This window comes from Macaca nemestrina, chromosome Y (genome assembly GCF_043159975.1).
Source record: "Macaca nemestrina isolate mMacNem1 chromosome Y, mMacNem.hap1, whole genome shotgun sequence".
In the NCBI taxonomy this organism is placed as follows: domain Eukaryota; kingdom Metazoa; phylum Chordata; class Mammalia; order Primates; family Cercopithecidae; genus Macaca; species Macaca nemestrina.
In genome coordinates, this window is record NC_092146.1 from 7923878 (window position 1) to 7951333 (window position 27456).

General features: G+C 39.6%; 1 pseudogene; it reads right to left on the reverse strand.

The window, feature by feature from the left end:
* Positions 1-66: 66 nt before the first annotated feature.
* LOC139360935 (uncharacterized) lies at positions 67-25613 on the reverse strand (annotated as a pseudogene).
* Between the last annotated feature and the right edge of the window lie 1843 nt (positions 25614-27456).

Genomic DNA, 27456 nt, shown 5'->3' on the forward strand with positions numbered 1-27456 from the left:
TCTGGTTGGGGCCAGTGTTTTTCTTTCCATTCTTCAGTCTGGGTTCTGGGCCTCAATATTTTAAATTTAATATTTAAATTGAATCCAGGGTCTCATTCTTTCAGTTTCAGTTTGTAGCCATGGTTTTATTGCATCAGCTTTCAGGCGACTCAAGAGTTTTCCTGATTGCATTTCTGGCTGGGTCTAGGTTTAGACTATGGCTGTTTCAAGCTGATTCCAAGGTCTGATCATGTCAATGTTAGAGTGAATTAAGGGCTTAATTATGTTCATAATAGGATGTATTAAGATCCATGTCTGCATCAGCGGTTTGAGTGTAATAGCCTCATGTTTATTCAATGTACTAAATCGTCCATTTGATTTGAGGGCCTGATCATACTGGTTTTATGTTGTGTCCAAGACCTAATATTGTCACCTTTTGACTTAGCACATGAATGTGGAGTATGCAGTATAGAAGAAATCCAGAACTAAGTTGACTTGGGTTCAGTGAGAGTCCAGTATTTATCTGTCCTTTCTATAGTTTCTTGGGATCCAAATACATTCAGAACTGGCTGACACCATGATTCAAAGATATGTGTTACAATAGGATAGTGAGATCATTCTTCACGAAGGTGAATGAGCCCATAGTTCAATTTTATTAATTATGAAAGGTATGGGTGAAATCTAGTTGTAAGCTACTGGTTTAACACCAGAGTTAACTCTAGGAGCTACAGAATACATTTGGTTTCTAATATACACTTCACTGAATCTGCATCACTGTCCCTGTTTTATAAGACACAAATTGTTTCCAAGTTTCAATTTCCGGAATAATTTCTAGTCAATGTCTAGCTACAAGTTGTCTATGAGATGGAACATTAGTAGACTGAACTTGAGATTGACCAGTATCTGTCTTAGAAGGAACTTGAGATCCACCTATGCCATTTGAAAAGAGAAACCAGGATCCACCAGCATTAACTAATGGTAGAGTATGAAGCCTTATTATACTAGCTAATGTATTAATCCAGGATCTTACTGAATCAGTCACAGTTTGATATTTATAACTCATTTCATTTTTCTGTGGATGATTCCGGGGTATAGGTATAATAGCTGTTTGGGAGTTCTGGGGTCCAGAAAAAAAAAGAAACATAGAGAAGTGTCAATTTCTGGGGTACCCCAGCGTTCAGATGTATCAGGATGATCCCATGGTTTGGCAACAGGAGAAATCCTGGATTGTACCATTGGGAATTTGCTAGCTGAAGAGAGGTGAGCACTTTGAAAGTGTAATAGCCTATTGGCATAAAAAAGGTCTCTATTATTTGAACTAAAAAACATTGAATGAGGATTCCAGTGCTTTTTGTTCACTGGGGAAGTGCTTAATCTTCTTCTCCATGTTAGTACTGAAAATCCATGGAAGACCAAAGTGGCAGAAACTGTGTTAGAGCTAAGTGTGTTTTGTGGACTATCTTCTACTCCAGGAGGAAAACTGCAGAGTAGAGAAAAAATAGGACCCAGTGGTTTCCGGGATGCCTTGATATAAGTAAGCCATCTCATCTGAGATACGTATGAAGCTGTCCTGATGACAAGAATAGGGTCATAACAGGCCTCTGAGGTATTGCTGAGCAGGCCTACAAATCCCCAGTGACTGCCAAAGAGGCAAAGAACAGGACTACCTTGCTATACCTGAATGGGTGGAAACAAAGATAATCATATATATTAGAAATACATGTAGATATAAAGCATACATCTATTAAAATATAATATAATATAATACATAAGTTACATATATATGCAATACATATATATTAATCATAAAATACACAGATACATATATTTTATATTTTATGAATACTTAAATTATAAGATATCAAATTATAAGTATAAATTATACTTTTCTATGACATATAAATTTCATATTACTTAATGGACAGTAATAAATATTACATGGTACATACTTCAACATTTCCATATAACACTTAGGCATAAATAATTCTAACTCTGGTTAAAAGGGTAAAATCAAATACTAGAGGGAAATTAGAGGAAAATTCTAAACAATAAAAAATCACCTACATAATCAACATGATTATCTGAATTATTATTTATGCCCTGAGTCAAGAACTTTTAGGCAAAGCACAAATTATACAGTCATATGAAATGACTGTTTGTATCATCTCCTCTGCCATTAGGTTTGTTGAAGCCATTATCATTTGTTTAGTCTCTCTGCTTGATTCTGTTACCCATTTGTAGCTTACATTTTGTTTTCCCCATAGTGAGAATTATGCTCAGAGTAAAAGCACTTATTCTGAAACTGACTACATAACTGGAAGTACAACACTCCTCAGCAAATACAAGATAACAGAAATCATAAAAAACAGTCTCTCAGGCTACAGTACAATCAAATTAGAACTCAGGATTTAAAAACTCACTCAAAACTGAACAACTACATGGAAACTGAACAACTTGCTCCTGAATGACTCCTGGGTAAATAACGAAATTAAGGCAGAAATAAAGATGTTCTTTGAGACCAGCGAGAACAAAGACACAACATACCAGAATCTCTGGGAAACATTTAAAGCGATGTGTAGAGGGAAATTTATAGCACCTAATGTCCACAACAGAAGGTAAGAAGGAGCTAAAATCAACACGCTAACATCAAAACTAAAAGAACTAGAGAACAAGAAAAGCAAAAGCAAACAAATTCAAAAGCTAACAGAAGACAAGAAATAACTAAGATCAGAGCACAACAGAAGATGATAGAGACACAAAAACCCTTCAAAAAGTCAATAAATCCAGGAGCTGGTTTTTTTGAAAAGATTGACAAAATAGATAAACCACTAGCCAGACTAATAAGGAAGAAAAGAGAGAAGAATCGAATAGACACAACAAAAAATAATAAAGGGGATACCACCACTAATCCCACAGAAATACAAACTAACATCAGAGAAAACTATAAATACCTCTACACAAATAAACTAGAAAATCTAGAAGAAATGGATAAATTCCTGGATGCACACATCCTCCCAAGTCATATCCCTAAATAGAACAATGACAACTTCTGAAATTGACACAGTAATTAATAGCCTACCAACCAAAAAAAAAAAAAAAAAAAAAAAAAAAGAAGAAGGAAAAGAAAAGAAAAAGAAAAAAAGAAAAATTCAAGCCAAGATCAGTGATGAACATGGATGCAAAAATCCTCAGTGAAATACTGGCTAACCAAATCCAGCAGCACATCAAAAAATGTATCCACCACAATCATGTCGGTTTCATACCTGGGATGCCAGGCTTATTTGACATATGCAAATCAATAAATATAATCCATCACGATAAACAGAACCCATGACAAAACACATGTGATTATCTCAATAGATCCAGAAAAGCCCTTCGACAGAATTCAACACCCCATCATGACAAAAACTCTCAATAAACTACATATTGATGGAATGTATTTCAAAATAATAAAAGTTACTTATGACACACCCACAGCCAATATCATACTGAATAGCAGAACCTGGAAGCTTCTCCTTTGAAAACCTGCACAGGACAAGGATGCCCTCTCTTTCTCCACCCCTATTCACCATAGTATTAGAACTTATGACTAGGGCAATCAGGCAAGAGAAAGAAATAAAGGGTATCAAACAGGAAAAGAGGAGGTCAAATTGCCTCTTTTTGCAGATTACAAGATTGTATATTTACAAAATCCCACTGTCTCAGCTCAAAATCTCCTTACACTGATAAGAAACTTCAGGAAAGTCTCACGATACAAAATTGATGTGCAAAAATCACAAGCATTCCTATACACCAACAGCAAACAGAGAGCTAAATCATGAGTGAACTCACATACACAGTTGCTACAAAGAGAATAAAATACATAGGAATTCAACTTGCAAGGGATGTGAAGGACCTCTTCAAGGAGAACTACAAACCACTGCTCAAGGAAATAAGAGAGGACACAAATAAAGGGGAAAACATTCCATGCTCATTATAGGAACAATCAATATAGTGAAAATGGCCATAGTGCCCAAAGTAATTTATAGGTTCAATGCTATCCCCATCAAGCTACTGTTCAATTTCTTTGCAAAATTGTTAAAAACTGTTTTAAATTTCATATGGAACCAAAAAAGACCCTGCATAGCCAAGACAATCCTAAGCAAAAAGAACAAAGCTGGAGGCATCTTGCTACCTGATTTCAAACTATAATACAAGGCTACGGTAACCAAAACGGCATGGTACTGGTATCAAAACAGATATATAGAACAATGAAACAGAATAGAGGCCTCAGAAATAACACCGCACCTCTACAACCATCTGATCTTTGACAAACCTGAAAAAAAACAAGCAATGGGGAAATGATTCCCTATTTAATAAATAGTATTGGGAAAACTGGCTAGCTATATGCATAAAACTGAAATTGGACCCCTTCCTTACTTATACAAAAATTAACTCAAGATGAATTAAAGACTTAAACATAAGACCTAAAACCATAAAAACCCTAGAAGAAAACTTAGACAATACCATTTAGGACATAGGCATAAGCAAACACCTCATGTCTAAAACATCAAAAGCAATGGCAACAAAAGCAAAAATTGACAAATGGAATCTAAGCAAACTAAAGAGCTTCTAACAGCAAAATAAATGATCATTAGAGTGAACAGGCAACCTACAGAATGGGAGAACATTTTTGCAATCAATCTATCTGACAAAGGCCCAATATCCACAATCTACAAAGAACTTAAACAAATTTACAAGAAAAAAAAAATAAGCCAACCCATCAAAAAGTGAGAGAAGGATATGAACAGACACTTCTCAAAACAAGACATTCATGCAGCTAATAAACACAGGAAAAAGAGCTCATCATCACTGGTCATTATAGAAATGCAAATTAAAATCACAGTGAGATACCATCTCATGCCAGTTAGAATGGCGATCATTAAAAAATCAGGCAACATCAGATGCTGGAGAGGACATAGAGAAAAAGAATGCTTTTATACTGTTGGTGGGAGTGTAAATTAGTTCAACCATTGTGGAGTACAGTCTGGTGATTCCTTAAGAATCTAAAACTAGAAATACCATTTGACCCAGCAATTTCATTACAGGTTATGTATCTAAAGGATTATAAATCATGCTACTATAAAGACACATGCACACTTATGTTTATTGAGGCATTGTTCACAATATCAAAGACTTGAAACCAACCCAAATGTCCATCAATGATAAACTGGATAAAGACAATGTGACACATATACACCATGGAATTATAAGCAGACATAAAAAAGTATGAGTTCATGTCCTTTGCAGGGACATGGGTGAATCTGGAAAGCATCATTCTCAACAAACTAACACATAGTATCAACAAACTAACACATTCTCAACAAACTAACACATTGTATACTTTTGTAACAAAATTGCACGTTCTGCACATGTACCCCAGAGATTAAAGTATATGAAAATGAAGTACATATAGACATATACTATACCTGTATTCAAATATATATAATGCATAAATTTCATCTATATGCAATACATATATATAAATTATAAAATATACAAATATATTGTTTATTTAGGAATACTTACATTTAAAAATTAGTTATATAGCTTATATAGTTTATACATATATTAAATTATAAGATATTAACTGAAAAGTATAAATTATACTTTCTATCACATGTAAATTCCATATTACTTGATGGACAGTAATAAATATTACATGGTACATACTTCATGTGTTCCATATAACATTTAGGCATAAATAATTGTGACTCTGGTTAAGAGTGAAATAAAATACTAGAGGGAGTTTAGAGGCAAGTTCTAAAGGATAAAAAAATCACCTACATACTCAACATCATTATCTGAATATTACTTATACCCTCAACCAAGTAACTTTAAGAAAAGCACAACTTATACAGTCACATGAAATGACTGCATGTATCATCTCCTCTGCCATTACGTTTGTTGAAGCATCATCATTTGTTTGGTCTCTCTGCTTGATTCTGATACTCACTTGCAGCTTACAGTTTGTTCCCCCAGTAGCCAGAATTATACTCAGAATAAAAACAAAACAATTTGTCTTTGATCTCACTTAACCTTTTTCCTTTGTTCATCTTGCATCATACATGATGGGAGTATGACTGCTTGCTTAATTCTAGTATCAGAATTATTTCAATAGTTATTTTCTCTGCCTGGAATTATTTTCCTCCAAATATCTTCCTAAGTTCCTTCCTGAAGTGTTTAGTCTTTGCTCAAGTAAAACATCTTTAAAGGCATGGGATTTCAAAAATGTTTTTTACATCTTCCTATCACCTAATTAACTATGAACTATAGGTGATGTACAAATATTTGTAAAATGTGCTTGGGTTAAATGTGCCAATGTTATTGATACTTAATACTTAATACTTAATGTTATTGATACTTAATACTTTTAGTCTTTAGATGGAAAAACAATAAAAATAGAACAAGTCAAGAAACCGTCTTTTCAAAGTGGTGGTAGACAGAGTCCACCACCGTCTTCAAGGAACAGAAGCCCTTTACGAAGTCTGAGATCTGCAAGAGGAAGTAGTGGACGAACAAGAGGGTGGCTTCCCTCATATGAAGGACACTTGGGTAATGTTTTAAAATATAAAGATAGAACCACAGGACTGAAAGAAAATAAGTCTGAAGACATCAAAGTTTCTTAATTTTATTTATTTCCTTTATGAACAGAAAATTTACTGATAAACAAAATTATTTCTAAGTACTAAAGGTGTATTTTAAGAATGATTGAATGAATATCTAAAAATAGTTTTAAAATTGTAATAAGTTTGCCTTGAAAAAACACAAATTTCAAACTGAATTGAGTTTATGAATGCTGATTGCCTGTACACAATAGGTCTTCCGTAGAACAGATTTATATCCACTATAGTTTAGAGTTTTCTACTTTGGGGCCCAGAACTTCATATCAGTTGTATTATCAAAATATGATAGAATATTTAAAACTTTCCAACAGTAAAAAGTAACTCAGTACTTAAGATTGATTTTGCAATATTTGTTTTGTGTGTGTGTGTGTGTGTGTGTGTATACATGTGCTAACATCTATGCAAATCTATTACCTCTTAATTTTGATAGAGAGTTTGTACCTTGGCCTGCCACAAAGCATTTTCAATTTAAGAAATGTAGAACTTTAATTTCTGAAGAGTCTGTAACTCTAAAAAGGTCTAAGAACCACTGCTTCACACATATGTATGAAGAATCTGCAGCCTGTCAAACACTTGCTATTTCCTGCTTTTTAAAATTTATTGCCATTCCAGAGTGTGTGTGAAAAATGGTATCTCATTTTGGATTACAAATGCATTTTCTGAATCACTGATAATGAATATCTTTTCAATGTGCTTTTTGGGTATTTGCCTATTTTATTTGGAGAAGTATCTATGTAGATGTGTGGCCTTTTAATTGTGTTTAAGTTGTAATTTACTTATGTTTTGGATACTAGAAGTTGAAAAGATAAAATTTCTTGCTTAAACTTATGCCCACAGAAATCATACAAGTTCCTGAGAAACCAGGGATTATGCTCCACCATCTAGAGACTATGCATACTGTGATTACGGTAATTCTAATTGGGATGAACATTCCACTAGAGGATATAGGTAGTATAACTTTTTATGGATTTGTCAAACTGATTTCTTAAATTATTCATTCCAACTAACATTGTATCAGGGTTCCAATTTATACACATCTCCTCAAACGATTGCTATTTCCTGCTTTCTGTTATTCTAGTTGGGATGAACATTCCTCTAGAGGGTGTAAGTACTAAAATGTTATCTGGATTTATCTAATAGATTTCTTAAATTGTTCATTCTGACATTAAGAAAACTTTTTATTTTTTTTCCACATAGTGATCGTGTTGGCTGTGGTGAGACCCATGGTAGAGATCATTCTGAAGGTCCAAGTGGAAGTTCTTACAGAGATGCATTTCAGGGATATGGTGAGGGTCCAAGATGGATTTGTAAATTATAGAATAGTATTTAATAGAACAGAACATTATAAAGGACAAATATAACATGTTTAAATATTGAGTATTCTTAACAGTATAAAACATATGAATTCTATGAAGGTGAGAACTTCAGTTCATGTTCAGAAAATGTCATTCAACATGTACTTTAGAATTAAACTTGTTAAGCCTCAAAATACTACTCTTATACACTTCTTACAAATAAAACCTTCTGACTATTACAGGATTAATTAATATCCTGTCAACAAAGGTAGAGGAAAGCAGATATTTACAAATAGCATTTTAACATATTCATGCTTTAGTGATAGCAGTAAAAATGTTTAAATGTAGTCCAACATATTATTTTATCAACCCTGCAGAGACCTCTGATGGTACACCACTTGCATGAGGATCTCAGATGTCTTATGGTAGAAGCAGCCACCATGATTATAACAATACACAAGATAGATATGGTAGAAGTTGAGAGAGTTACATAAGGAGCTGTGGTCATTTTTATTCCTGTGGCAGAAAAGACCTTAAAAGGAATCTACCTTCTCTGGATAGGGTGACACCCTGTTCCTCTTCAAGCATATGGTAGTTAAAGTTATGTGGCATCTACAGGGATGGTGGGGAAAGTTGATCTGAGAAAGGAGACTGAAGCAGATATTAAAGCAAGTATTCAAAATAATAATTATTGCATATCAAACTTTGTTTGCAAATCTAAAATTGACATGTTGTTTCTGCATTGTTACCTGCGTCTTACTAAAAGAAACATGTTGGTTTTGCGGAGAGAGGTAGATACTAACTGCCTCTATTAAGGTTTTGAGGTAGTCAAAGGAAAATGATTTTTTTTCAAAGTCATTTCATACTTGTTAATGCTATTTGAAAATTATCTGTTTAGATGTTGTATTTACATTAAAATTTTCAGAATAAAATTTTACATGTAATGCAAAATGCCTGATGTTATTGCTTAGCAGCATAAGCTTAAAAGCAAATTCAGTAGGATAGTAAATTGTGTTGTTTGTTGGACATTTTCCTTTGTTTCTTTCAACATAAATAGATACAAAATTAGACATATGTTATATCTCCCTTGCAAGCTGCACAAGTTTTCTAATTATGCTGTTTCTCTTTAAAAACTTACAAGCTTAAAATGTTTGAGAAGTCTTCAGAAAGACTACAAAACTGTCTCCTCACCATAAAACATTTATTTCTTTTTTTTTTTTTTTTTTAATTTATTTATTATTATTATACTTTAAGTTGTAGGGTACATGTGCATAACATGCAGGTTTGTTACATATGTATACTTGTGCCATGTTGCTGTGCTGCACCCATCAACGCGTCATTTACATCAGGTATAACTCCCAATGCAATCCCTCCCCCCTCCCCCCTCCCCCCTCCCCATGATAGGCCTCGGTGTGTGATGTTCCCCTTCCTGAGTCCGAGTGATCTCATTGTTCAGTTCCCACCTATGAGTGAGAACATGCGGTGTTTGGTTTTCTGTTCTTGTGATAGTTTGCTAAGAATGATGGATTCCAGCTGCATCCATGTCCCTACAAAGGACACAAACTCATCCTTTTTTATGGCTGCATAGTATTCCATGGTGTATATGTGCCACATTTTCTTAATCCAATCTGTCACTGATGGACATTTGGGTTGATTCCAAGTCTTTGCTATTGTGAATAGTGCTGCAATAAACATATGTGTGCATGTGTCTTTATAGCAGCATAATTTATAATCCTTTGGGTATATACCCAATAATGGGATGGCTGGGTCATATGGTACATCTAGTTCTAGATCCTTGAGGAATCGCCATACTGTTTTCCATAATGGTTGAACTAGTTTACAGTCCCACCAACAGTGTAAAAGTGTTCCTATTTCTCCACATCCTCTCCAGCACCTGTTGTTTCCTGACTTTTTAATGATTGCCATTCTAACTGGTGTGAGATGGTATCTCATTGTGGTTTTGATTTGCATTTCTCTGATGGCCAGTGATGATGAGCATTTTTTCATGTGTCTGTTGGCTGTATGAATGTCTTCTTTTGAGAAATGTCTGTTCATATCCTTTGCCCACTTTTTGATGGGGTTGTTTGTATTTTTCTTGTAAATTTGTTTGAGTTTTTTGTAGGTTCTGGATATTAGCCCTTTGTCAGATGAGTAGATTGCAAAAATTTTCTCCCATTCTGTAGGTTGCCTGTTCACTCTGATGGTAGTTTCTTTTGCTGTGCAGAAGCTCTTTAGTTTAATGAGATCCCATTTGTCAATTTTGGCTTTTGCTGCCGTTGCTTTTGGTGTTTTAGACATGAAGTCTTTGCCCATGCCTATGTCCTGAATGGTACTACCTAGGTTTTCCTCTAGGGTTTTTATAGTATTAGGTCTAACATTTAAGTGTCTAATCCATCTTGAATTAATTTTCGTATAAGGAGTAAGGAAAGGATCCAGTTTCAGCTTTCTACTTATGGCTAGCCAATTTTCCCAGCACCATTTATTAAATAGGGAATCCTTTCCCCATTTCTTGTTTCTCTCAGGTTTGTCAAAGATCAGATGGCTGTAGATGTGTGGTATTATTTCTGAGGACTCTGTTCTGTTCCATTGGTCTATATCTCTGTTTTGGTACCAGTACCATGCTGTTTTGGTTACTGTAGCCTTGTAGTATAGTTTGAAGTCAGGTAGCGTGATGCCTCCAGCTTTGTTCTTTTGACTTAGGATTGTCTTGGAGATGCGGGCTCTTTTTTGGTTCCATATGAACTTTAAAGTAGTTTTTTCCAATTCTGTGAAGAAATTCATTGGTAGCTTGATGGGGATGGCATTGAATCTATAAATTACCTTGGGCAGTATGGCCATTTTCACGATATTGATTCTTCCTATCCATGAGCATGGTATGTTCTTCCATTTGTTTGTGTCCTCTTTGATTTCACTGAGCAGTGGTTTGTAGTTCTCCTTGAAGAGGTCCTTTACATCCCTTGTAAGTTGGATTCCTAGGTATTTGATTCTCTTTGAAGCAATTGTGAATGGAAGTTCATTCCTGATTTGGCTGTCTGTTTGTCTGTTACTGGTGTATAAGAATGCTTGTGATTTTTGCACATTAATTTTGTATCCTGAGACTTTGCTGAAGTTGTTTATCAGCTTAAGGAGATTTTGGGCTGAGACAATGGGGTTTTCTAAATATACAATCATGTCATCTGCAAACAGGGACAATTTGACTTCTTCTTTTCCTAACTGAATACCCTTGATTTCTTTCTCTTGCCTGATTGCCCTAGCCAGAACTTCCAACACTATGTTGAATAGGAGTGGTGAGAGAGGGCATCCCTGTCTTGTGCCAGTTTTCAAAGGGAATTTTTCCAGTTTTTGCCCATTCAGTATGATATTGGCTGTGGGTTTGTCATAAATAGCTCTTATGATTTTGAGGTACGTTCCATCAATACCGAATTTATTGAGCGTTTTTAGCATGAAGGGCTGTTGAATTTTGTCAAAAGCCTTTTCTGCATCTATTGAGATAATCATGTGGTTCTTGTCTTTGGTTCTGTTTATATGCTGGATTATGTTTATTGATTTGTGAATGTTGAACCAGCCTTGCATCCCAGGGATGAAGCCCACTTGATCATGGTGGATAAGCTTTTTGATGTGTTGCTGAATCCGGTTTGCCAGTATTTTATTGAGGATTTTTGCATCGATGTTCATCAGGGATATTGGTCTAAAATTCTCTTTTTTTGTTGTGTCTCTGCCAGGCTTTGGTATCAAGATGATGTTGGCCTCATAAAATGAGTTAGGGAGGATTCCCTCTTTTTCTATTGATTGGAATAGTTTCAGAAGGAATGGTACCAACTCCTCCTTGTACCTCTGGTAGAATTCAGCTGTGAATCCATCTGGTCCTGGACTTTTTTTGGTTGGTAGGCTATTAATTGTTGCCTCAATTTCAGAGCCTGCTATTGGTCTATTCAGGGATTCAACTTCTTCCTGGTTTAGTCTTGGAAGAGTGTAAGTGTCCAGGAAATTATCCATTGCTTCTAGATTTTCCAGTTGATTTGCGTAGGGGTGTTTATAGTATTCTCTGATGGTACTTTGTATTTCTGTGGGGTCGGTGGTGATATCCCCTTTATCATTTTTAATTGCGTCGATTTGATTCTTCTCTCTTTTCTTCTTTATTAGTCTGGCTAGTGGTCTGTCAATTTTATTGATCTTTTCAAAAAACCAACTCCTGGATTCATTGATTTTTTGGAGGGTTTTTTGTGTCTCTATCTCCTTCAGTTCTGCTCTGATCTTAGTTATTTCTTGCCTTCTGCTAGCTTTCGAATGTGTTTGCTCTTGCTTCTCTAGTTCTTTTAATTGCGATGTTAGAGTGTCAATTTTAGATCTTTCCTGCTTTCTCTTGTGGGCAGTTAGTGCTATAAATTTCCCTCTACACACTGCTTTAAATGTGTCCCAGAGATTCTGGTATGTTGTATCTTTGTTCTCATTGGTTTCAAAGAACATCTTTATTTCTGCCTTCATTTCGTGATGTACCCAGTAGTCATTCAGGAGCAGGTTGTTCAGTTTCCATGTAGTTGAGCGGTTTTGATTGAGTTTCTTAGTCCTGAGTTCTAGTTTGATTGCACTGTGGTCTGAGACACAGTTTGTTATAATTTCTGTTCTTGTACATTTGCTGAGGAGTGCTTTACTTCCAATTACGTGGTCAATTTTGGAGTAAGTATGATGTGGTGCTGAGAAGAATGTATATTCTGTTGATTTGGGGTGGAGAGTTCTATAGATGTCTATTAGGTCTGCTTGCTGCAGAGATGAGTTCAATTCCTGGATATCCTTGTTAACCTTCTGTCTCGTTGATCTGTCTAATGTTGACAGTGGAGTGTTGAAGTCTCCCATTATTATTGTATGGGAGTCTAAGTCTCTTTGTAAGTCTCTAAGGACTTGCTTTATGAATCTGGGTGCTCCTGTATTGGGTGCATATATATTTAGGATAGTTAGCTCTTCCTGTTGAATTGATCCCTTTACCATTATGTAATGGCCTTCTTTGTCTCTTTTGATCTTTGATGGTTTAAAGTCTGTTTTATCAGAGACTAGTATTGCAACCCCTGCTTTTTTTTGTTCTCCATTTGCTTGGTAAATCTTCCTCCATCCCTTTATTTTGAGCCTATGTATGTCTCTGCGTGTGAGATGGGTCTCCTGAATACAGCAGACTGATGGGTCTTGACTCTTTATCCAGTTTGCCAGTCTGTGTCTTTTAATTGGAGCATTTAGTCCATTTACATTTAAGGTTAAGATTGTTATGTGTGAACTTGATCCTGCCATTATGATATTCACTGGTTATTTTGCTCGTTAGTTGATGCAGTTTCTTCCTAGCCTCGATGGTCTTTACATTTTGGCATGTTTTTGCAATGGCTGGTACTGGTTGTTCCTTTCCATGTTTAGTGCTTCCTTCAGGATCTCTTGTAAGGCAGGCCTAGTGGTGACAAAATCTCTAAGCATTTGCTTATCTGTAAAGGATTTTATTTCTCCTTCACTTATGAAACTTAGTTTGGCTGGATATGAAATTCTGGGTTTAAAATTCTTTTCTTTAAGAACGTTGAATATTGGCCCCCACTCTCTTCTGGCTTGTAGAGTTTCTGCTGAGAGATCTGCTGTTAGTCTGATGGGCTTCCCTTTGTGGGTAACCCGACCTTTCTCTCTGGCTGCCCTTAAGATTTTTTCCTTCATTTCAACTTTGGTGAATCTGGCAATTATGTGTCTTGGAGTTGCCCTTCTCGAGGAGTATCTTTGTGGCGTTCTCTGTATTTCCTGGATTTGAATGTTGGCCTGCCCTACTAGGTTGGGGAAGTTCTCCTGGATGATATCCTGAAGAGTGTTTTCCAACTTGGTTCCATTTTCCCCCTCACTTTCAGGCACCCCAATCAGACGTAGATTTGGTCTTTTTACATAATCCCATACTTCTTGCAGGCTTTGTTCATTTCTTTTTCTTCGTTTTTCTTTTGGTTTCTCTTCTCGCTTCATTTCATTCATTTGATCCTCAATCGCTGATACTCTTTCTTCCAGTTGATCGAGTCGGTTACTGAAGCTTGTGCATTTGTCACGTATTTCTCGTGTCATGGTTTTCATCTCTTTCATTTTGTTTAGGACCTTCTCTGCATTAATTACTCTAGTCATCAATTCTTCCACTTTTTTTTCAAGATTTTTAGTTTCTCTGCGCTGGGTACGTAATTCCTCCTTTAGCTCTGAGAAATTTGATGGACTGAAGCCTTCTTCTCTCATCTCGTCAAAGTCATTCTCCGTCCAGCTTTGATCCGTTGCTGGCGATGAGCTGCGCTCCTTTGCCGGGGGAGATGCGCTCTTATTTTTTGAATTTCCAGCTTTTCTGCCCTGCTTTTTCCCCATCTTTGTGGTTTTATCTGCCTCTGGTCTTTGATGATGGTGATGTACTGATGGGGTTTTGGTGTAGGTGTCCTTCCTGTTTGATAGTTTTCCTTCTAACAGTCAGGACCCTCAGCTGTAGGTCTGTTGGAGATTGCTTGAGGTCCACTCCAGACCCTGTTTGCCTGGGTATCAGCAGCAGAGGCTGCAGAAGATAGAATATTTCTGAACAGCGAGTGTACCTGTCTGATTCTTGCTTTGGAAGCTTCCTCTCAGGGGTGTACTCCTCCCTGTGAGGTGTGGGGTGTCAGACTGCCCCTAGTGGGGGATGTCTCCCAGTTAGGCTACTCAGGGGTCAGGGACCCACTTGAGCAGGGAGTCTGTCCCTTCTCAGATCTCAACCTCCGTGTTGGGAGATCCACTGCTCTCTTCAAAGCTGTCAGACAGAGTCGTTTGCGTCTGCAGAGGTGTCTGCTAAGTTTGTTCAGTTTACTGTGCCCTGTCCCCAGAGGTGGAGTCTACAGAGACAGGCAGGTTTCCTTGAGCTGCTGTGAGCTCCACCCAGTTCGAGCTTCCCAGCAGCTTTGTTTACCTACTTAAGCCTCAGCAATGGCGGGCGCCCCTCCCCCAGCCTCTCTGCTGCCTTGCTGGTAGATCACAGACTGCTGTGCTAGCAATGAGGGAGGCTCCGTGGGTGTGGGACCCTCCTGGCCAGGTGTGGGATATGATCTCCTGGTGTGCCTGTTTGCTTAAAGCGCAGTATTGGGGTGGGAGTTACCCGATTTTCCAGGTGTTGTGTGTCTCAGTTCCCCTGGCTAGGAAAAGGGACTCCCTTCCCCCTTGCGCTTCCCAGGTGAGGCAATGCCTCGCCCTGCTTCAGCTCTCGCTGGTCGGGCTGCAGCAGCTGACCAGCACCGATCGTCCGGCACTCCCCAGTGAGATGAACCCAGTACCTCAGTTGAAAATGCAGAAATCACCGGTCTTCTGTGGTGCTCGCGCTGGGAGTTGGAGACCGGAGCTGCTCCTATTCGGCCATCTTGCTCCGCCCAAAACATTTATTTCTTAGAGGAATAGTGTAAGGAAATAATTAGATGTGGTTGATACTAAAGTTTAAGACATCTGGAACATTCTAATTGAAGCATTCTGTGACTGAAGGGGGATAATGGTAATGAAATTTTTCTTTTTACCTAAATCAAAAAAGTGAACCAGCTAAGTTTCTCAAGTGCATAGCATAATGAAATTAAATGTTCCTAGTTTAAATAGTGGAAAGTAAGTGTTTTGCCTTGGGCAGTACTCGTGTTAATTTTTTCTTGAAAGTTGTGACAATGGTTATCGTAAGTAATGATTTAGTAATAAGTTCTTAAAAATAGAAATAATTTAGAATGGTTGGGATTTTATCAATTTTTTTTTTTTTTTTTTTTTTTTTTTTTTTTTTTTGAGATGGAGTGTAGCTTTGTCGCCCAAACTGGGGAACAGTGACTCCATATTGGCTTACTGCAACTCCATATTGGCTTCTGGGTCCAAGCTATTCTCCTGCCTCAGCATCCTGAGTAACTGGTGTTAGAGATATGTGCACCACAGCTGGCTCCTTTTTTTTTTTTTTTTTTGTATTTTTAGTACAGACAGCATTTCACCATGTTTGCCAGGCTGTTCTTAAAATCCTGATCCCTCTCCTTGGACTCCGAAAGTGCTAAGGTTACAGGCATGAGCCACTGCTCTCAGCCTATCAGATTTAATTGACGATATGAATGGAAATGCTTTAAACCTCACACTTTTGGGAAGTGAAGTGTATAAAACACAAACAACAGCATAAAGTTACAGATGGGATTGCTTAAAGGTTTAATAAATCATTGAATGATAAAAATAAAAAGATTTGGACCTAAATAACTAAATCAATTAATTTTCCTGATTATACAACCTAAAGAAATGAAATACATGAAGTTCCAGAAGTTTTACAGTCTATAAATCTTACAATTAAGAGACTAATCTACAAGGAGGAAGTATTTTCTTGAGAAAATTTTGACAAGATCGTCGCTTTTTATAGGGTAAGGGTGCAAATAATTGTAAAAGGAGAAGTTACCAACTTTGATTTTCAAGTGAGTTATTCATGTTATGAAATTGTGTTTTCATTCACCTGTAACACAGGATTGTGAGGATGAAGTGGAAAGATAAAACTCCCTAATCTTGTGTATCTTACTGTCCAGGTGTGATAGCTCAGGTCTTCAATTCCAACACTAGGGGAGGCCAAGGTTTGCACATCACTTTAGGTCAAGTGTTGAAAACCAGGCTGGCCAACACCATGAAACCCACGTCTACCAAAAATGCAAAAATTAGACAGGTGTGGTGGTGCCTGCTCGTAGTATGTTACAGTTAAATGGGAGGCTCAGGCAGGAGAATCATTTGAACCTGGGAACCTGAGGCTGCAGTGAGTTGATATTGCACCATGCACTTTAGCCTGGGTGACACAGCAAGACTCTAACTCAAAAATAATTATATAAATCAACAAATATATAAATAATAAATAGGGTATCATTCAGTTCAAGAACTTATCACTTATTTTTTCTTTTTCAGAGACCGAGTCTCACTCTGTTGTCCAACCTGGACTGCAGTGGCACCATCGTAGTTCACTGCAGCCTTGAACTCCTGGGTTCATATGTGTGAGCCTTCCATTTCAGCCTCCCAAGTAGCTGGAATTACAGACACACACCACTGTACCCAACTTTTGTGTTTGTGTGTGTGTGGTAGGGACAATGCTTTGGATATATTGTTCAGGCTGGTCTCAAACTTCCAGGCTTAAGTGATCCTCCTTCCTTGGCCTCCCAAACTGTTGTGATTATACCTGCGAGACACTGAGTCTGGAATATCATCTCTTGGTATGACTGACATTACACCCGTGCTTTATTAATTCTTTTGAGATATACAATAAATCATTATTAAGTGTAGTCATCCTGTACTACAGAACACTAGATCTTATTCCTCCTAAGAAACTATAATTTAACCCCCCCATTCCCTCTTTGATCTCTTCCTTACCAGTACACATTGGTTGTATCAAAATATTGCATGTATGCCAAAAGTATCTAAAACTGTTATGTACAATTTTTTAAATAAGTAAAAAATTAATAAAAAGAATATCTCCAACAAGGTGATAAAATAGGAGACTCTATTCTGTTCCTCCATCCACCAATGCAACAAATAAAAAGTCACACTGACATCAATTTCTTATGCGATAAACTCAGAAACTAGTTGAAATACTCTTGCACATAGGATTATGAAAATACTCACTTAAAAAGAGGTAAGAAAAACTGAATCATGATCTTGTTCTAGAGTTTATGTCTGACACAGTGCCCTAGAATCAATAGGGAACTATTATTTCACAGCTTCTCTCAGAGGACTGAAGTATTAAACCACATATGTAATGCCACAACTGTTACAGGTGCTTCTCAATGAAATGATTCATAACTTGCCTATCTCTGGATTCTAACACAGACTGGCATTCATAACTCTCCTAGGACCTCCAAGATAAAAGATGGATTTAAATAGATATTCAAGCACTTCCGAAACTGTTTCCTCCTGGCTTACTGGATCTCAAGCAGTCAGGAAAGATCAGCTCGCATTTTGTACCTCGAATAACTTAGATTGTATATTAAATACCTTGACTTTCCTTTTTCCTTTTTCTTTTGAGATGGAGTCTTGCTCTATTGCACAGGCTGGAGTGCAATGGCACAACCTTGGCTCACTGCGACCTCTATCTCCCAGGGCTCAGGGATTCCCCTGTCTCAGCCTCCTGCACAGCTGGGATTACAGGCACCTGCCACCATGCCAGGCTAACTTTTGTATTATTTTGTAGAGACAAGGTTTCACCATGTTGATCAGGCTGGTCTTGAACTCCTGACCTCCGGTTATCCACCCTTCTTAGCCTCCCAAACTGCTAGGATTACAGGTATGAGCCACCGCACCAGCCATATCTTGACTTTTATAGCTTCATCCCAGATATCTTGCTTCTAATTCTCCTGACTTTTGAATCTGTCAGGGTCCTCTGAGAGCAGACACATAGACATTTCTCATCAGTCTTCATCATCACTCACTCTAGCAATATACTGAGCTTCTAAATTTTCCTTCCCACGGGTCAAACTACCCAACTATGGCCTTGACTTCTCAAGTTGCTGCCTAAGAGTTTGAATATTAACTTGCCAATCTCTGGAAGCTAATGAATCCCAGCATTTTGTAGTTCCAGGATTCTAAAGAGGAGAAAAGATTATTTTACAATAACTCTGCATGATTTTTAAACTTGCCTGTTGATATAGTTTGGACATTTGTCCCTCCAAGCCTCAGTTTGAAATGTGGTCCTCCACACTGTAAATGGCACCTGGTGGGAGGTGTTTGTTTGTGTCATGGGGCTGGATCCCACATAAATGACTTGGTGCCCTCGCCATGGTTAATAAGTGAGTTTTTCACTGTATTAGTTCCCACAGTGTAGATTACTTCCAAATACGTTGTTGAAAACAGCCTGATACCTTCTCCCTTTCTCTCTCTTGCTATCTCCACATGTGATATGCCCATTTTCCTTTTACCTTCTGTCATGAGTGAAAGCCTTGTGAGGTTCTCACCAGATGCAGATGCTGACACCACACATCTTTTACAGTCTGCAGAACTGGGAGCCAATGAAAGCTCTTTTCTTTATAAATTTTCCAGTCTCATATTCTTTCATAGGAACACAAACAGACTAAGACACGTATCTCAGGCTGATAACTGGCCTATATCAGTAAGCAGTGGAGGTCAGCATTCACTATTTCCTATGTTTCATAGAGGACAAAGAGGTGGTTTTCAATGGTCCAATGAGCTCATCCTTAAATCCAACCCTTGGCTTGCTCTTTCAGCTTCTCAATGGAAGAATCCCAGGCTTTTAAACTCCAACCTTAGGACCAATTTTTTTTTTTTGAGATAGAGTCTTACTCTGTCACCTAAGACCCAGGAGAGAGTAATGTGGCATGATCTCAACTCACTTCCACCTCCACCAATAGGGTTAAAGAGGTATTCCTGCCTCAACCTTCCAAGTAGCTGGTACTACAAGCACGTGACACCAGGCCTGGCCAATTTTTGCTATTGTTGTTGTTGTTATGTTTAGTAGAGTGGGGTTTCACCATGTTAGCCAGAATGGTCTCGACTTCCTGACCTCGTGATATGCCCACCTTGGCCTCCCAAAGTGTCGGAGTTACAGGCATGAGCAGGCATGAGCCACTGTGCTCATCCTAGACCAGTCTTTTAACTTGCCTGTTTCTAGGGTCTGATGTGACAGAATAGGCATTCTGCGATTCTGCTAATTCCCACCCTCTCTGCAAAAAAACAAAACAAAACAGAAAACTCAACTCACAACTATCCTTAGATAAGAACACTTTAGTGAATGATTCTATAACTTGGGATTGAATCTATGACACATTTTTGACTGTAGATCTGAGCATAGCCACACACATAGGTTAATGAACAGTTTTAATTTGATCCTTTTTCTCCCACCCAATCCAGCACAGTGTTGCATACAAAAAAATTTCCCTGGACTCACAGTTTCTTCAGAGAGGAGAGAGTTGAAGGTGTACATTCAGCCTTTTCCTTTCCATTTTGCAATTTTTCACAGGTGTTATCTTTAGTCTTGCCCTTGGGGGAAACATTGGAGGTATCAGACAACTGGGGTCAATTAGAAATGAAGTACATGGATGGGGCTCACAGTGACCATAACAGTAATCTTACTGATGGCTTTGCATTCCAGCCAGCAGAGTTACACCATCAGAGTAACTAGGCAACAGCATCATTCTGCAGCAACAACCATGGTTGATGAGTCTGCCAGGCTCAAATCACTGGCCAACTGCCAAATCCCAACCTGGCTTTTCTTTGCAAAACTTCCAGTACTATGACCAAGAGGCAGCTTGGTGATTAACCACAGAAGGGACATGTTACCCCACCCAATTCCAGCTGCCATACTTTTGACTATCCTACCCCTACGTGCTCCACCCATCCCCAGGCTGAAAAGCAGAGGCAATTTAGTAGTTAAGGATGAAGTTTCTTGCCCTACCTGGACCCAGTGGGCAAGTAGCTGATTAATAAGCCTTGGTACCTCGGGAAGGCAGTTCACTTCTGATATAGCTAATGGAAGTCACTGGGGTGTTAGAATCTCTAGAGCATATGGCATAATAGAGAAACAGAGAATCCCAGCCTCATCTCCAGACACTCCCACTGCTGCTGGAAAACAACTACCCTGCTTCGGAATGTGCCTATCTCAGCCAATGAATGTAGTCTATCCAGGCTCTGTCCAGCAGAAAAATGGATCTAGACTCTCCAACCTCTGTTGTCCATGGGGAAGACCCACTCTCAGCTCTGGCTCTTCCACTTTAGTCAGGGAATTATATAATCTTTGAGAAACTTTCTGGGCAATATGTAACTTTCTTAGCAGACAACAGGCTCTAAATGATCTGTTCAACAGCAGGTGTCAAGGGACCTGAATGTCAGTCCCAGGTCCTCCTGCTGCAGGCAGAAAACTAGCCCATCTGTGCAGAGACCTTCCAGTAACCATCACAGCCAGAATTATAGGCATGCCATTCTCTGTTCCACAACAGAATCTAAGTGGACCCAGTCTCAGCTCCAGCCTGTCCAATTTCAATTTCCGAAATGGAATCATTTGTAATAAGTAACTACCAGCCAAAAAAAAAAAAAAAAAGAAAAAAAAGAAAAAAAAGCCCAAGAAACAATAGATTCAGAATGAATTCTACCAGATCTACAGAAAGCTGTCTCATATTGCATTGTGTGGATGATCCTAATTTGTTCAATTGGTTATGTAGGTATGCTTACACACAAAGAAAGAGAGAGAGAGAGGAAGGAAGGAAGGAAGGAAGGAAGGAAGGAAGGAAGGAAGGAAGGAAGGGAGGGAGGGGGGAGGGAGGGAGGGAGGGAGGGAGGGAGGGAGGGAGGGAGGGAGGGAGAGAGGAAGAAAGAAAAAAAAAAGAAAGAAGGAAAGAGATAAAAAGGAAGGAAGGAAGGAAGGAAGGAAGGAAGGAAGGAAGGAAGGAAGGAAGGAAGGGAGGAAGGGAGGAAGGGAGGGAGGGAGGGAGGGAGGAAACCACACACACATATGTTTCATGTTCACTCAAAAAAACTGCACTGGAAATGCCAAGCTGGCCTTTGGTGTCCTCTGAAGGCTCAGCAGGGAAGCACCCACTCCTTCCTGAAATTATGTTTATTTATATGGTTTACAATATATTTGTTAGTCTTTATCTCTAAACTTGAGCCTGGGTACAATGGCTCAGGTCTGTAAGTTCAGTAGTTTGGGAGGCTGATGTTTGAGGATCCTCTGAGCCCAAAAGTCTGGGACTACAGTGATGTATGATTCAGCCTGGTGACAAAACAAGACCCTGTCTCGAAGTAAATAAATAAAAATACAACTGATAGTAATATTTTTGTTTTACAGTTTGGAAACACAAATTTCCTTGATCAAATATATGAATATTTGATAGTCATTAACACAGCACATTTGCTTGTGCATGGGAACCAATGCAGGAAAGCAGTGGGATTGGATGCTCTTTCCACTTAATGTCTGAACATGTATATACTGTGATGATAACGGGTAAGTTTGGACCGGGAAGACTTTCTGCCAGAGCCATCAAAACTGTGGAAATAAAACCCTCCACAAGTCAAGAAACGAAGCAATCTTTACTGACGACAGTAACTGTAAAATACTTGCAGATTTGATTTCATTTTTAATCTAGTGTAGATTAGGCAGCATAACACAAACTACCCTGCCCCTAGTAGTATGCAATTTGATGGCAAATGTCAATTAGATTTGGTTGTTGAAGACTACAAGAATCTTAGTTAATACCATGATTACATGAGTAATTTTCACAATATATACCACCTTATTTTAAAGTTTCAGTTAGTCCACTAGAGACTTAAATATTATTTTACACTTAGTTCCAAATTCATGTGGACAAGGGGCAAAATGGCAAGGTTTTATTTTTATTCATTTCTTTTTGGTTTCATGCCTCTCAGTCTCTCCTTCCTTCCTCTCTCCCTCCCTCCCTTGCTTCCTTCCTTCTTCCTTCTTTCCATGTTTCCTTCCATCCTTCCTTCTTTTCCTCCGTCTTCCCTCCCTCCCTCGCTCCTTCCTTCTGTCCCTCCCTTCTCCCTGTCTCTCTCTTTCTCCCTTCCTTCCCTCCTTCCTTCCCTCCTTCCTTCCCTCCTTCTTTCCTTCCTTCCTTCCTTCCTTCCTTCCTTCCTTCCTTCCTTCCTTCCTTCCTTCCTTCCTTCCTTCCTTCCTTCCTTCCTTCCTTTCCTTCCTTCTTTTCTTTCTTTCTTTCTTTCTTTCTTTCTTTCTTTCTTTCTTTCTTTCTTTCTTTCTTTCTTTCTTTCTTTCTTTCTTTCTTTCTTTCTTTTCTTTCTTTCTTTTTTTCTTTCTCTCTCTCTCTCTCTCTCTCTCTCTCCCTCTCTTTCTTTCCTCTATCTCTGTTTCTCGCTTTGATTTTTTTTTTTTTTTTTTAGAAGGAATCCTTCTCTGTTGCCCAGGATGGAGTGCAGTGGCATGATCTTGGCTCACTGCAACCTCCCCATCCTGGGTTCAAGCAATTCTCCAGTCACACCCTCCCAAGTAGCTGCAACTGTAGGCATATGACATGAATCTCTGGCTATTTTTTGGTGTGTATATTTTTTGTAGAGACCAGGTTTCACAATGTTTGCCTTAGACTAGTCTCAAACTCCTGTCCTCAAACAGCCTCTCAAAATGCTGGGATTCCAGGCGTGAGCCACAGTGCCCACCCAGTTTTATGCATTTTTCTCCTCAGTGATCTCTCCTATCTATTTTATTATTTTATTTTATTTTTATTCTGAGACAGAGTCTCACTTTGGTGCCCAGACTGGAATGCAGTGGTGTCATCTTACTTTACTGCAAACTCCATCACGAGTTTCAATGGATTTCTCCTGCATCAGTCTCCCAAAAAGCTGGGATAAAATCCATGAGCAACCAATCCCAGCTAGCTTCGTTATGATATTGGACATGGGATCTTGCCATGTTGGCCAGGCTTGCCTCAAACTCCTGACGTCAAGAGATCTGCCCACCTTGGCCTGCCAAACTGCTGGGAAGTGCAGGTGTGAGCATCCGTGCCCTGCTTCATATCTGTTCTAAAGCTCAGTTGATAAGCAATATTGTCCTCCTGGAATGCTTTATGTTTACATAACAGCTATAGCACTATTATTTAGCCCCTTCGGATAAAATGTGATAACACACAAAACATACATACACTTACACAGACAGAGTCAGTGATCAAAAGATGAGTGTAGGCCAGGGCCTAAAATGAAAGATGAGTTGTGCAGTTGCCTAGAATTAAATCAGACCAGAGGATTTGACCCATATGAAACCAAGAGATTTGTGAACAGAGGCTTTCAAAAATCTCCATCAGATAACATGTTAGATTATTCTCCAGCCATAGCAAGGGGACATTAAAGATCTCTTATGTTTAGAAGAGCCTTGATGGTTTGACTTTTCCAGCGTATTAACATTCATGACATTGGCATTTAAAGCTCTCCGCAATTACTAAAATCAGCAGACAACTCAGTTTTTCTAGGAGTCTAAAGTGCTTTTCCAAATTATCTAAAAACTTAGTGGCTTATAAACAATAATTATAATTTACTAACTCTCAGTCTCTGCAGTCTTCCACAGTCTCTCAGCCAAATGATTGGGTTCAGTGGCACTCAGGAGGATGAAATCCAGTGATGGCTCAGGGTAGGGACATTGTCAGGTGTCTCCTCATCTCCCTGGTGCCATGGCTAGTATGATTCAAATAGTGGGGGCTGGACTGCTGAGATCTTCAGTCATCTCCTATTTCTTTTTCTTCTCTTTTCTTTTTTTTTTTTTTTTTGTTTGAAATGGAGTCTTGCACTGTTTCCCAGGCTGGAGTGCAGTAGCGCAATCTTGATTCACTGCAAGTTCTGCCTCCTGGGTTCACACCATTCTCCTGCCTCAGCCTCCTGAGTAGCTGGGCTACAGGCGCCCACCACCACGCCTAGCTAATTTTTTTTTACTTTTAGTAGAGATGGGGTTTCACTGTGTTAGCCAGGATGGTCTTGATCTCCTGATCTCATGATCTGCCCACCTCGGCCTCCCAGAGTGCTGGGATTACAGGCGTAAACGACCGTGCCTGGCCCTCCTTCTATTTCTAAGAGTCTCTCCATGGAATGTCCCTTCTGCATAGTGTTATCAAGGTGTTAGAGTTCGTGATGTACTGGTTGGGGTCTCCTGAGGGGTTTGCCCCATGAGCAAGAGACTAAGGCAGAGCTGTGTCACTTCTAACTTAGGCCAGAGGTGGCCCAGTATCCAGAAAATGCTTGCACTGTTTTCTATTCATGAGAAGCAAGTACTGTGTTCAGTCCCACCAGGAATATTTTCAAAAGGGTTTGTGGAGAATTTCAGTGTTTCAGACCAATACAGTGGCCATGCCTAATAATTACTTATTTTTTTAAGCGCTGGGTAGGTTTTACCCAACGTAATAGCAGATACAGACTTTTGAGCTTAAAACCTAAATGTCATAGCTCTGAACATTTGGTTATATGTTAAAATAATTCTCAAGCAAAAATTGATTTTGAAATGAAAGCTATAAATAAATAAATGAGATAAATTCATAAATATCTGGATGAAATGCTTATAAATATGGTCAGCCTTAAAAATGTCATGAGGTCTAATGTGCCACTATTTTACTATTTCTATGGCTATTACTTGGACAGGAGACAAGGACTCAGGGCTGGGGCACCAGGAGTAACACTTCTGGCTAACACCATGTGGTGAGGACAAGGAGTCCATCCAGGTTAAGGAGAGTATCAGCATAATGTGACCTGGAGGAGAGGTATTCCTTGTAGGGTGACCAGGATCAAGGTCTCCAGCACACATTGAAATCTCCCATGCCCAGCTGTGGTGGAGTGAATCCCTCAGCTGGTGCTGGGCTTCTAGGTATATTTGGGAAGAAGCTCCCTGGGCTGGTAGGATTCCCGCATTCCTTTACCATGAGGGAAGGTGAGGCTTGTGGCCTCTGCTCTGTTTGTTGCAGCTCTTTCCCTTCCCATTATCCCACTGCTGGGTAAGGCAGCAGGATCCCAGAATGTAGAAGGGACCTGTGTTGTTGACAGTGCCTGTGGGTGGCCATGTACTAGGAGGAGAGTCCCCACTGAGCCTCCTGTGAGCTTGGAGGCTGGGAAGGAACACCTGTGGGTCAATGGCTGTTCTGGATTCCAGGGGCCCATCTAAGAGAAGGCCGGGGGGAGTCGTAAGCCTGTGGATCTGCAATGTAGGTGGAAGAGCTGTATCTGCCATGGCTGACATCATCAGGGCAAGACACCCACCAGGCGGAGAGCTGGGCTTATGCATTTTACCCCTGTCCTGAGGAGACCCTGCATGCGTGCATCTACTGGGACCAGTGATAATGGAGACTCTCCTCTGTGTCCACACATGACCATAAGCTTAGGATCTTGTATGCCTTTCTTCCTCTCCACCCAGGTGAGGTACCTTGGAGAGGATACACAGAGTGAAGCTCTTGTGTGCACACATGCAGCACTGGAACGGGGTGTCACCAGCCAGTTAAGCCACTACTCACTAGGCCCTCTCCTGAGCTCCCACATGGCTTAGTGGTAAGTGTCCCATCTACATGACCCTGCAGTCCAGGTTTCTCCTCCACCTATCGACCCGTGCCCTCTTGGTGAGAATGCCAGCCTCCCTGGAGACTCAGACCCTGCCGGACCCACATGCTGTCCTATGTCTCATGGGTTAGGCACTCTCTGGTGCACAAGGATTCTCAGAGAGTGAATCCCAAAGCCCCACAGGTTCTATTGCTTCTTTCCTGAATGCCCACCTTCCCTGACCAAACACACAGGAAGACACAGTCAGTTGGTAGGTTTTATTTCCCTCCGGGTGTCATTTCAGGTCCATAACATCTCCTTTAGGTAGCTCACGCCAGCCATCCTTTTCCTCCTCCCTCTGCCATTTGTGAGAACCATGAGGATTCTTTGTGTCTCCCTAGCGTGCAGGCTTCATGGGTCCTGAATTTGGATTGCAAAACCCAGTGGTGCCCTGTTTGCCAACTCAAGAGCTAGGTTGAGGCACATCAGTGGGCAGGAGTGGGGGCCCCCCTAAACCAATGTACACAAAGGTACACAGGCACAGGTGTGCACACACTAACACAGCTCAGACACGCAGGCTGGAACGTGCCCACACTCACGCTGGTACAAGGAAAACTGGATGTCTACACCAATACTCAGATGGGCCTTAATGCTCAGCCACATTCCCTCACTGGACACACACAGAAGGTCCCCTGCCATTTAATTGATCATTTACAATGGGATTTATTTTTACTTTTATACTTTATTTAACTTACTAAAGTATATTGCATTCTTTCCCCCATCATGAAAAAGACTTTGACACAAGTAAGGAGGAAGAGCATTTTTGTAATAAAATACTTTATCTGCATTTATACTATTAAGGCATTTTACAAATTTTATGTCTGTTTTTTTAATGTCATAGGAAATGTCTCCAGGCCAGGGCAGCATGAGTGAGGATGGCAGAGAGGAGAAACCATGTCAGGGGAGCCTGGAGTCATTGAAACAGAATATGATAGGATTGGCCATTCTAGAAGGACCTAGACCTAGGTGCATCTTGTGTGTACCTCTGCGTGGAGGTTAAGAGGGCCCTAGTTGAGCCCAAACTGAGCCCCAGGTGTTAGCAGGCCTCAAGACGCAGAAGGGAGCCAGAGAAGGATGATGAGGCAACTATCCATTGAGACTTGCTTCTCACCCATTGATCTTTGCCACTGCTGCATCTTAGGTGACTTCAGGTTTCCCAATCCTGAAATATGAGTGTTACAGTTCCCTGATGGGCCTTTCTCCCCCAGCCCAGGGATGACCTGAGATTTCTCAACACAGGCTCCTCCCTGAGCCTTGAGTTCTCATGTGTGTCCCAGCTCGAGGACCCACAGGGCTCTGAGCCCCCAGCCCTGGGCTGCTTACCTGGCCTCCTCTCTGTTCCCTCTCTGCGGGCCTAACTCCTTCCAGTAGTGCCACAGGAGATTGAGATAGAGGCCTGACTGATGATCTGGGGGACTAGGGAAAGGTGTCTGTGATTGGCCAGGTCATGGTTCAGAGACAATTCCCCAGATGCCAAGGAA